This window comes from Sturnus vulgaris, chromosome 2, assembly GCF_052056855.1.
Source record: "Sturnus vulgaris isolate bStuVul1 chromosome 2, bStuVul1.hap1, whole genome shotgun sequence".
NCBI lineage: Eukaryota > Metazoa > Chordata > Aves > Passeriformes > Sturnidae > Sturnus > Sturnus vulgaris.
In genome coordinates this window covers 79,621,279-79,632,889 of record NC_142244.1, presented here as the reverse complement: position 1 = coordinate 79,632,889, position 11,611 = coordinate 79,621,279, and the positions used below count along the sequence as shown (strand labels likewise).

At 40.7% G+C, this 11,611-nt stretch overlaps 1 long non-coding RNA gene across 1 annotated transcript; it reads right to left on the bottom strand.

Moving 5' to 3' along the window:
- Nucleotides 1-1,869: 1,869 nt before the first annotated feature.
- Nucleotides 1,870-11,118, bottom strand: LOC148224863 (uncharacterized). The gene is made up of 3 exons (XR_015801983.1): nucleotides 9,624-11,118; nucleotides 4,946-5,087; nucleotides 1,870-4,350 (listed from the first exon to the last, which is right to left on the bottom strand). It is a non-coding gene; the product is annotated as an uncharacterized LOC148224863 (long non-coding RNA).
- Between the last annotated feature and the right edge of the window lie 493 nt (nucleotides 11,119-11,611).

Sequence of the window (11,611 nt, the reverse complement as noted above, 5' to 3'; positions counted from 1 at the left end):
CTGCAGGGTCCCAGATCTTCACACAGCTGCCTGACAGGAGGTTCTGCTAAGGTGGTGATCTATAGTAGGACCCACAGCTGGTCTGTGGGCTAGAGAGGGTTAATGAATGAGGTTTGTTTTGAGAAGTATTCTCTGACCAAGGCTGTTGGCCTGGAGACCAAGAAGAGAAGAAGAAGAAGAAGAAGAAGAAGAAGAAGAAGAAGAAGAAGAAGAAGAAGAAGAAGAAGAAGAAGAAGAAGAAGAAGAAGAAGAAGATAACCAAGAAGAAACCTGCAGCTGCGGAAAGTATTTTTATATGTTGATTGCTTGTAACCAATGATGAAAGTGTAAACTGTGTAGAGGGTATAAAAGACAGCATGCTGCTGTAATAAACAGGTATTAACCTTCTGAAATATAGTGTGCCTTTTGTGTGTCATGCCCGCCCCTACAGCGACAGTGATCCACTTCTTCCCACAAGCAACAAGGAGGAGAAGAAATGGCTTCAAGTTATGCCAAGGGAGGTTTGGATTGGCTATTAGGAAAAATTCCTCCATGGAAAGGGTGGTTAAGCACTGGGAGAGGCTACCTAAGGAAGCAAGTGGTTGAGGCCCAGTCCCTAAAGGTATTTAAATGATGTGTAGATCTGTCACTTAGGGGCATGGTTTGTTGGTGGACTTGGCAGTGCTGGGTTTATGGTTTATGATCTCAAAGGTCTTTTTTAGCGTAAAAAATACTTTGATTTTATGCACATTTTCTTGGAGTGGGAGGAACTGTTGTCACATTAAGTTCATAGCACGAATCTTTAATGGATCTTGCTTGATGCTGAGGAGACTCTTGCTGCTTCATCATTTTGAACACCCCAGGAAGCATTTTAATTTTTCAATTCTGACACCAGACAAGTCAAAAAACCCAACACGGTATCTATGACCCAAACCAGGACAACCTGGCTGTCTCTGTGATTAAATACAGTAAAGGATCTGATCCTATTTTTGGAAAAGGTTTTTCAGTCTAAAACATGAGATAGCCAAGACTTTGCTTTTGATACATTTTAAATAAGAAATTCATCATAATAAATATTTTTTTTGTGACTTCCTACTTCAAAATAACATTCGTAAAGAGAGAAAGTCTATCCACCAATGCACAATTCATATTTGGACCCGCAGAAATGAGGTCAATTTGACAGGCAAATCACTACTGTGTGTGTCTGGCAACAAGGACCTTCACGGACTGAATTTAGTAAGGTAAAAACTCTCTGCTGCCAAGATCTTTTGTACATCAAGTTTTGAAAGTTTAGCCTAATATTAAAAGGCAATACTCCATCCAGAGTGTTGTTGATGTCTTATCTGTAGAAGAAAACACATGCTAGGGAAAAAAGATCTCAATCATGTTTGTGGATTTATGAGATTTCTGCAGTTTGTCAGGAAAATCCTGGTACTGTGTTTTCCCCAGTGCAGTGCAGAATTGCTGGGAGGGTGGACAGTATCAAAAAGGGACATGTAACTGCATATGCAAATCAACCCTCTCCATTGCAGTTCCACAACCCCTTGCCCAGTTTCTCTTCTGTCTTTGATATGGGTTGAGTTGCTGCTATCATTCTAAATGTTACCCTTATGCTAAGTTATATAAGTATGTATAGTTTTAACAACAAATTGCTACATTTATTTATGCAACTTACAGAAACAATAGTTTGACTGACACATAGGGTATTTTGGAACTTGATGTTTACATGTTAAGGGCAGTCACTGAAAAAGAGAAGTGTTTATCCTTAAATAAAAGCAAAGTCTGCTTAGACGTGGGCCTCTCGTACCATGAGCTGTTCTAGAACAGTAAAAAATTATTCTCTCCCTTATTACTGTCTGTATTAAATATATTACTAAAATATTTGTTGTGTCTCAGTTACCATTAAGTTAGTCCATATAAAAGCATCACCTGCAAAAATTTGAAAAGTCTATGTAAAAGGATTATCACCATTACCACAGCTTAACTGAAGTGTTAACTTGTGCCTAGAGGTAGAAAATTAAATCTTGCTGCTCAATACTTAGAAAAATAGAATTCTAGCCACTTCAATCTTGGTTTCTTCTCAACTTTTATTAATTGGAACAAAATTGAAAACCGATGCTTTGAACAAGATTTCAAAGAAATACATTTTTCAACCTCCTACGGTTTGGGGATACTTTTGATAGTGTTCCAACCAGTTATCCACAATATTTTTTACCTATGCATCTGCTCTCATAGCTGCAAATAAAGGAAATAATTTCCTAATTTACATATCTTCATTTACAAAATCATGTAATCTGCATGTGTCTCTGTACTGTCAAGTGCCGTATATTCTTCTTCATTATACCCTCATATCTTTCCTGTTTTGCCCTTCATCGTGTAAGCCAGAGTGTCTCACAAGCTACATATTTAATTCTCTTCATGTAATTGGTTTCTCATTCACTGTAAATATGGACTTTCTTGTCCATTCAGAATCAATTCTCACCTGATTGATAGGAGATTAACCAATGTTAAATGTTTGCTTCACCATTGTAAGGGACATCTGTGGACTGATTTCTTACTACAATTGTTTAAATTGATGTAATTATTTTAAATGGCACTTAGGGGATTCTCCTTTCCAGGGTTTTCCATATAAACATTGTTTATATGGATTGTTTACCAATCTTTGGCAGAGGTTAAGCAGAGAGCAAGAAGTTTTATTTCTTGTTAAGGTTCCCTGAGAAAGAAGGAGCATAAAGAAGGCTAAACCACAGGATTTTAAGATGATGTATTAATTGTATGACAGAGGAAGGAGTTGTAAGACTATGAGCAACCGTGTCCACCAAAATCATCTGTCCTTGAGCACATGGGCATGTACACAGGTAGATGTTTCCATGCACATAGACGATGATGCCCAAATCTCTCTCATGCAGCCTGCTGCAATACAGCTTCTGCATCACAAACAAATGGGAAGCACACTGTGACTGCCAGGCTGGTGCATGTATTTTTGCCATATCTGACCTTCTGTGGTTTGCTTCATTTTGCTGCCGTTTTTGAGGGAGACCTGGTGCTGTGGGGCAACTCACACAGACATAACAGCGTGCAGGGGCACATTTTACACAGTAAAGCCGAATGGTTCATCCCATTGTTACATAGAAAGGAAAGATGTTGTGCATTGCTGGAATGCAGCCAGCTCTCAAGTCAAGATTAGCATCCTGGAAACAGCAAACATTGGCAGCTGCATACTTCTGAGCCCAGTAGCTGAGCAAAGCTGGCAGTATGCTCTCAGGCTCTACTGACACCACTGAACAAGGGGCCCATCTGCAGCAGGACATGAGTGCAATGTGTGCATCCCCTCCCTACTCCTGAAGGGGATCATCCACCAGGTCTGTGATAGGGGTGAATGCTGTGATGGAAACATCTGCCCTGATTCTTTTTGTGCAGGAGGGATGCAGGCTTCATTTGTGCATAGGTATTCCTCTGTTTGCCAAGTCTGGGAGGCCACGGGCCAACCAAATGGTGGAAATGGCAGAAGTGAAAAGCAGTTTTGTGAGGTGTTGGATTAACATCCCCAGTATGACCCTCAGAGTGATGGAGAGCCATAAGAGCTACCCAGTAGGCTGTCTGTTCTAAAAGTGAATTCTAAGTTTGAGAAACTGCATAAAGCAAAGGTTTTAAGTAGTGGTTTTATTTCGAGCAAGAAAAAATAACTGCAGATAAGTGATCCATGTCAAATTAAATGAGCCTTAGGTGTAAAATAATCAGCCTGTCTTATCAAACACACTTAACTGTTTGGTTTTATCAGCCCAAACTGGAGGCAAGGTTTCTGTTCAGACTTACTGACTCTATTGGCTAAACACTGATAGTACAAGTGCAGGTTTGTTGACCACCACCAAGCTGTGTGGTGCAGTTGACACACTGGAGGTAAGGAATTCCATCCAGAGGGACCTTCACAGGCTTGGGAGGTGGGTCTGTGGGAACTTCAGTTCCACAAGGCCAAGGGCAAGATCCTGCACCTGGGCTGGGGCAATCCCAAGCACAAATACAGACTGGGGAATCCAGACCAAGAGCAGCTCTGTTGGGCCCCATAGAGCTGGGACTCATGGTTGATAAAATTTCAGTGTCTTGGCATTGTGAGCTTGCAGCCCAGAAAGCTGAACATATCCTGGGCTGCATAAAAAGCAGTGTGTGACCAGCAGGTTGGAGGATGTGATTCTGTCCCTCTTCTCCTTTCTCTTGAGACCCCACCTGCAGTACTGCATCCAGAACTAGGGTCCCCAACACAAGAAAGGCATGGATCTGTTGCAATGAGTGAAGAGGAGGGTCACAAAGACTATCAGAGGTCTGGAGCACCTCTCCTATGCAGGTAGGCTGAGGGAGTTGGGGTTGTTCAGCCTGCAGAAGAGAAGGTTATGTGAAGACTTTAAAGCAGCCTTTCAATAACTAAAGGGGGCCTGAAAGAAGGCTGGAGAGGGGCTTTTTACAAAGGCATATGGTGGCAGAACAAGAGGGATTGGCTTTCAACTGAGTGAGAGTAGATTTAAATTAGATAAGATTAAATTAAGAAGAAATTCTTTACTGGGTGGGTACTGGAACTGTGCCTCAGAGAAACTGTGGAAGCCCCATCCCTGGGGCATCCCTTCAAGGCTAGGCTGGATGGGGTTTTGGGCAACTTGGTTTAGTGAGTGGTGTCCCTGTCCATGGCAGGAGGGTTAGAACTAGGTGATCTTTAAGGTGCCTTCCAAACTAAGCCATTCACTGGTTTTAGCATTCCCCAAACTTGCATAAAGGTTATATAATTCATGGAGTTGGTGAACAATTAGGCAGGACATCAATGGCACGTTGACAAAGAGAAAAGCTCTCCTGAATCCTGGATAAAGACCACTATCTTTTAAGATAAGAATCTTTGCTATGACAAGAAGGGCACAAAAAAACTGCAGTAATAGCTGTGAGGGAAAAAATAAAGGACACAAAATGCTGAGAAAACCACCTTGATTTGGATTGCTTTGAAAGTAGTCCACTTGACTTTTGATCAGCAAAGGCCAAGTCTGGAGTCAGGCCTGGATGTACAGGGATGTGAGGGATGAGCAGGACCCTTTTCTGACCCCCAGGCATTTCTTCTCCATAGGAACCTAAGGACAAGCAGGGAAAATGTGTGAGACCGATGGCCATAAGAAGCTCCCATCAAAATCTTTGGGACTCACCCAGCCTGGGCCAGCAAACATCAGGGAGAAGGAGGAGAAGCTGCTGGTTAAAAACCAGAACGACTCGTATGAAAGTCTACATAGGAGAAGATTTACATGAAGTTTCTCAGAACCAGGGAACGCATTATCTTTCACTCAAAAACTCTGAATGCAATGAAAATTATCCTGTTTTCTTGACTCATCTGCACTTTTCCTCTGCAGCAGAGTGAAGCTTTCAGTGAGAAAAAGCAAAACCCAATTTATAAAATGACAACAATTTTAAAGCACTATTGCCTTTAGAAAAGGCTTTCACCTATTAAGCTTTATGCCTTACAAAGCTCAGCGTTTGTATTGAGAGAGTCATTGAATCCACACAAATGCATCACATGGTAATACTTGTAAATCTCAGGTCAAAACTGAAGAAAATAAGTAGACAGGCAGCATCTTTCTAGACTATTTTTGAACATAATTTAGATACTGTAAGTAGTCTATTTTCAAAAACGCATTTTATTGTAAAACCCACTAGTATATAATTCTATTACTCAAATAGCAGAACAAAAGTTATAAATATTCATCATCGCGGCAAAAAGACAAAATTTACAACCGGTTTTAGCCTATGTGAAATTTAAACTGTTCCATTAATTTATAGAATTAGGCTCTTACATTTTCAAAACTGATTTCAGAAACACCACAAGAGAACTTGTGCATTCATCCATGTAGGAAAGAGAAAGGAAAATCATCTTTATGTATGTGACAGCACTGTTTTCTGGATGGCTGGTGCCTGTTGTGCTTAGAAATGGTTGTCTATGCCAATTCAGAGCTACTCTGGAGCCCTGCATGCATGCATAGTTCCATTAATATGTCTAGATTGCTCTAAATTTTGGTTACAGTCCACTGATACTCCTAAATTGCTCTTTTGCAAAATAGCGAGATATTCTCTGAACAGGCAGCAGCATAGACAGCTCTGACTCAGAGTCTCATTGGAAAATATCGAGTCATTTATGTCTATTTCTTTGCTTCATATCTGATTGAAGTTGATAGCAAAACCCCTTGACCCTGATTACAATGGAAGCACAGATGGAGAGGTTTCAGCCCGTGTCTCCAGTCTGGATGAGGTGACCAGCATCTAGTTATCATCACAGGAGCCACAGCGTCCATCTCAGCCTCCCCCAGTGCTCTGTGTGTGCCACCAGCTAGCGTGTGGACAGCTGGCTTTGCAAAGCTTTGGATGGGTTCTTTCTCCCCACAAAATATTGTCCAAATCCCACAGGCACTTAAAAGAAGACACAGACAAAAGGGAGTTGTCGCTGATTCACATGGTAGGAAAATCCGCATAATGTAAATTTGAAAACTAGATACTCTGCTATCAAAGACTATAATTTAAAACATTATTAAATTCATTGATGTGACTTTTTCAGTAGAAAATTGCAGTCTGGTTTATATCAGATTAGAAATTTAATACATCTGCTGTTAAGTATCTAGAAAGCATTGCGTAACTTTCATCCATGAAGAACAGAGCCAGGGTAAAAGCACTGGAAGATGAAGGGAAACCTGCGACAGGGGTGTTGCATGGCAACTGAAAGCTTGGCTCTGCCAGTCAGTGGCTGCTCTTTGTACTTTAAACTCTATGGTAGGGAAATTAGTCATTAAAGTGAATCTCAGATGGATGACTCTTAATTTCTGAAATACAGCTGAAGCTCTGCTGTACACAAAAGCTTGCTTATGAAAACATCTCGTTTTGAATACAAGTGTGCTTTGTGAAGAGCTGGAGATTAAAAAAAAAAAGGAAAAAAAGAAAAAGCCTGGTGCATCTTAATCAGAGAATGCCCATTGCTCTTTTTCTGTAACCTCAAATGATTGAACATGCATCCTGGTTTAGACCTCACACGGCATTCAATCTGTCCTTAATTTTAGAGGAACAATACTTTTTCTGTTTGGAAAAAAACATACACCAAATAAAACTGCTTGGCCCTGAAATAATATTTTCTTTTTTTTTTTCCAACTTGCTTCAGTAATCAGCAAATCCCACAGAAGACAAAGGATTAGTTACATATGTATTTGCTCAGTTTTTTCACAAAAGTTGCACAGACTGAGGAATGGTTGCTTGTAAACACCTCGTCCAGTGGGTGATCTGTGTTGCACAAAAGGCATAGAGAAGCAAGAGAGAAAGGTCTTTAAAATTACTGGCTACTTACTTCTTTTTCTAATAACAACCAAAATCTGGGAGCCACTTTTATTTTCTATATACTGCCCTGGCTGAGGGCCATGGATGAGGGAGGGCTGGGACCTGCTAGGCTGTGAAGGTCCTCCCGTGCCAGGTCTGTGGGTGCTTCTCTTTTGCCAAATCCCCACCGGGAGGAAGTCATGTGGAGGTGGCTGGACCTCAGCTCCTCTTCTAGGATCTGAAAATGTTCTCATGTAACAGTGAAGACTACTAAAAGGAAGACTGAGGCTTAGTCATTACTGTGCAGAAGACAAGATCAGTTGTGTTTTATCTCATGGGTTTCATGGTGTTTGCTGATTGATTTCTCTGCTGAGCTTCCATAGTCTTGCAATTTGTGAAAATTGTATTTATGTTAATATTTTTGGACACAACACATATCCAGAGGCAAACCTGTGTGTACCTGGAGAGCAGGAGAGCAGAGGAGGTGGTGATGAACAGCAAGTGTCATAGACACTACACAGATGCTGTTGCAGAAATGTGGTCTTCTATATTTTATTTCCAAACGATTTATTTTACTGAATTTCCAAAACTGAAGTTGCTAAAGATGAAGCAGCATGCTCAGAGAGTGTTTTACTGAGGGTAGGCAGGGAGGTGGTGACAGAGAGCTCAGAAGAGCCTGGAAGGTTAAGGTGTGAATATAGTGAAACAGATGAAGAAAGATATGTAAAAGGTTTAAATTTGATTTGCTGATTAAGCCATTTGTAAGTTGAAATGTTTATAAATGTTCACAGTGTATCATCTTAAACTTCAAATGTGTGAGACCTGTGGCTGCCTTTTGAGTTTATTTCCTAACACCTCCTAAAATTTCACATTTCTCAGAGAAATTACTCTTCTCTCAGAAATCTCCCATTTGAAACATTTACTTGTGCTGTGGAAAGACAGAGCATGGGTCCTGTCAGGGTTTCCCTGGCATTCTTGCCATTAGAAAGCCATGTATTTGTGCAAAATGCTGGAAGGCAAATGCTTGCAAAAAGAGTGAGTTAGAAGTGTGCTGCATCTGCTTCACTTCAGAAAGCTGGGGAATTCAGGCCAACACTGCTGGGGCTACTCTATTATCTGTGGGGCTTGAGCACTGAATCACTGAGATACCTTTGAAACTCTTTCCTTAAGATGCTTACATATGAGTGTAGGACACCAGCTTGGCTTGGGTCTTGGCTGCCTTTTTGAAATAAAATAATCTGCATTCATTGGGTATATTGAAATCTGTAAGCAGGTTTTGTTTCCTGGCCCTTTACACTGAAACTGTATTCTTGATGAGGTTTTGCCACTAAAAGTTGTTCCAAAATGAAACAGTCTCTTTTATAAATACATTCACATGTTTAATTACAAATGCAGTTTCACGAAACTCAGAGGCCATGTTCTCTAGGTAAAGGGATGCATATTTTACAAAATGTGCTATTACTTGTAGCTATTTTCTCATATTAAGACAAAAAGCCTAATTAGCACCTATTATTTTTTATTTAATTTTTAATTAAATAAAAGAAATCTCTATTACAAATTTAAAACAGCATAAGTTTGATTTTAATCACAAATCTGATTTTAAATAAATGGTTCCAGCTGGTCATTTGTCAAACCCTGAGTGGAAATCTTTCATGTGATTTTCATTTTGGGCAGCTTCTTGTGGATTTAAAAGGCATGTATCACCCTGAGCAGAATTTCCTAGATTTGTGTCCTTTCTTGTTTAAGCTATCCCTCTGCAATATTCCAGCTGTCCCTCACGTCTCCTATGGTGCTTCTGCTTGGTAAGCACAAGCAAACACTGTCACCAGCCAGGAGCAGTGTTCCTGAGGCTTGGGCTTCCAGCTGCTGCCAGGTGATAAATTATGTGTGAATTTGGTGTGCTTTTCTGCCAGAAGGGGCACTGCATTGGGTTCCTTTGTTACCTCAGGACCTTTGTATTCTCAGGACCTGTAGGAACTCCGTTGTCCTCAGTTGCTGCACACTGAGTTGAAAAGCCAAATTGGTTCAAGAAGTGTTAGGGAAAATTGGCAAACATATAATGTGACTGTCTAAAACTCACTTAAAAAAGGAAGCTAACAGGGAGTATTAAGTACAGTAGACAAGAGGATTGAAAAGGGTCACATGTTCTAGCTTGTGCTGTCATTGAATTTACCTAGAAAGAGGAGGATATGTATGGGGTGATAGGTGGAAAATCAAGTAAAATGGAAGGACTGAAGATATGGTGGAATGGAGTAGGGGAAGATGAAAGGATTCAGTGTTGGTGATAACAAGTAGTAAAGGGAAAAGAAAAAGTCCTGCACCTCGAGAGGAGTATGCTGGAGAGGCTTGGTCCATCCTCCTTTCCCTCTGGAGTTTCCTCTTGTTGATATTCAAAGAAACCTTCCATTTCTCCCTGAACACAGGGGAAAATCGTTCATGTGATATAGGCAGAGAAACAGGGTGGTTATCCTCTGGGCAAGGCTGCTTTGATGGATGCCTATGAGCTTCCCAGTCATCCCATTTAGTTTACTTTTCCCCCTCTCCCCTCCAAAATAAACAACCCACTCCTGTTTACTCTTTCCCCACCATCAATAGGTGATTTTAGTAATTCTGGTTTTTAACAGTAACCTTGGTAGGTCTGGGAATCTTCTCTATTCCCACTGTCCTCTGGCATTCTTCATCCAAGAAGAATTCTCAATATATCCCTTGTGTGATATCTGTCAGTACCTTGGGTTGGTTTATTAGTTTAGCCCCAGGCTGGGGTTGTCCAGCCATTTTTTCCCTTCCATTGCTCTCAGCAGCTGGCAGTTTCTCATTTTGCTATTGTACTGTCATATTGCTGGAGACTGTGGTGAACAGGAGTGGGATCTAAACTCTGCAATCTGCTGCTCAAGGGTAACTACGGAGAAGGTGGAGTCCCCCTTCTCAGAGAGGTGCACAGCAAAGCATGAACAGGAAACAGTAATGAGCTGCACCAGAGCAATGCTGGCTGGAGACAGGAAAAGTCTTCCAAAAAGGGTAGCTGAGCATGAAACATGCTGCACAGAGCAGTGGTGGACCCTCTGTCCATGGAGGTAATCAGTACTTGAAAGGGACAAGATCCTAAGGTACCTGATTTAACTTTTAAGGGGCTTTTGCTGCCCTTTTCAGTTGGTCAGCTGGCCAGGCTAGTCAGGAGGTCAAAGTTGCAAATCCTCCCTGAGACCTGCAATAAGCAGATTTGCCTGTCTTCTGTAATTAGGATTTGAAAAGCAGTTTTACCTCGGGCAGTATGATAGCAGTCAGTTGTCGTGTAGACAAGTGCGCTGTCTAGAAGAGGCATCCATGTAAACAAAGAAACACTGACTTTTTACAGATCCTTTCCCATGGCTTTTCCTAGCTCCAGCTCTCTATCAGAACACCAAAAACCGATCACTGTTGATGTACAAGGCAGTTTTTCTTCAGGCACATGTAGAATAAATATCAAATCTCCCAATGTCCAAAGCATCAAACAGAACCCGTCGTCTGAAGCCCGAGGGGCCCCACAGCTTGTCACAAATGCCAAGAAGATGAGGCAGGTGAAGGCTTGGGATTCAGCTGGGCAGTGAACTGGGTGAGAAAGGCTCAGCAGTGAATGAGAGAGTTGATTAGGGAATGAATCACTTAGGGAGAAAGTTGTGCAATTAAACTGATAAAGTTGGCAGCAAAACAAAAAACAGAAAGAGAGAATGAATGCAACAATCAATCAATAAAGCAGTGAATCAATTGTCTAGTTAATAAGATAGTTAATTATGCAGAACAGAGCAGGAAAGGCAATGTACTTGGTCAGTTTGGCTCCAACAAATCTCCCCAGTATGTTTCAGTCACAGCATCATTTACTTTTGCTGATTTTTGTTAACATGGGCAAGGTGTGACATCTGAATTAATATTCTCCTATTTTAAAGATAGCAGTTGTTTCTACGCTGTTCTGATTTGTTTCTTTATATTGTTTCAAGAAGGCAAAAATTGGGTTATGGTCTGAGAGAACTAGTACTATACTCTGTACTCTTTCCTATCAGCATATTCTCATTTCTATTATTTCAGTATTTTGTATTATTTTTATTATTTAATTTCTATATTATATTACTTTGCTATTTTCTGATTTTTCCACTGTCAACACAAATATTCTAAGTGCTTTCTGAACTAGAATTTGCAGACCTTTCCTCAAAATACTTTCTATTCTGAAAGTATCCACTTTCAGAACTCTGTTATGTTGTTGAAATAAACTTTTCCATTTTCTCCCCATTATACAACATAGAAACTTGGATAAAAGAACTGACAATTCAACGTC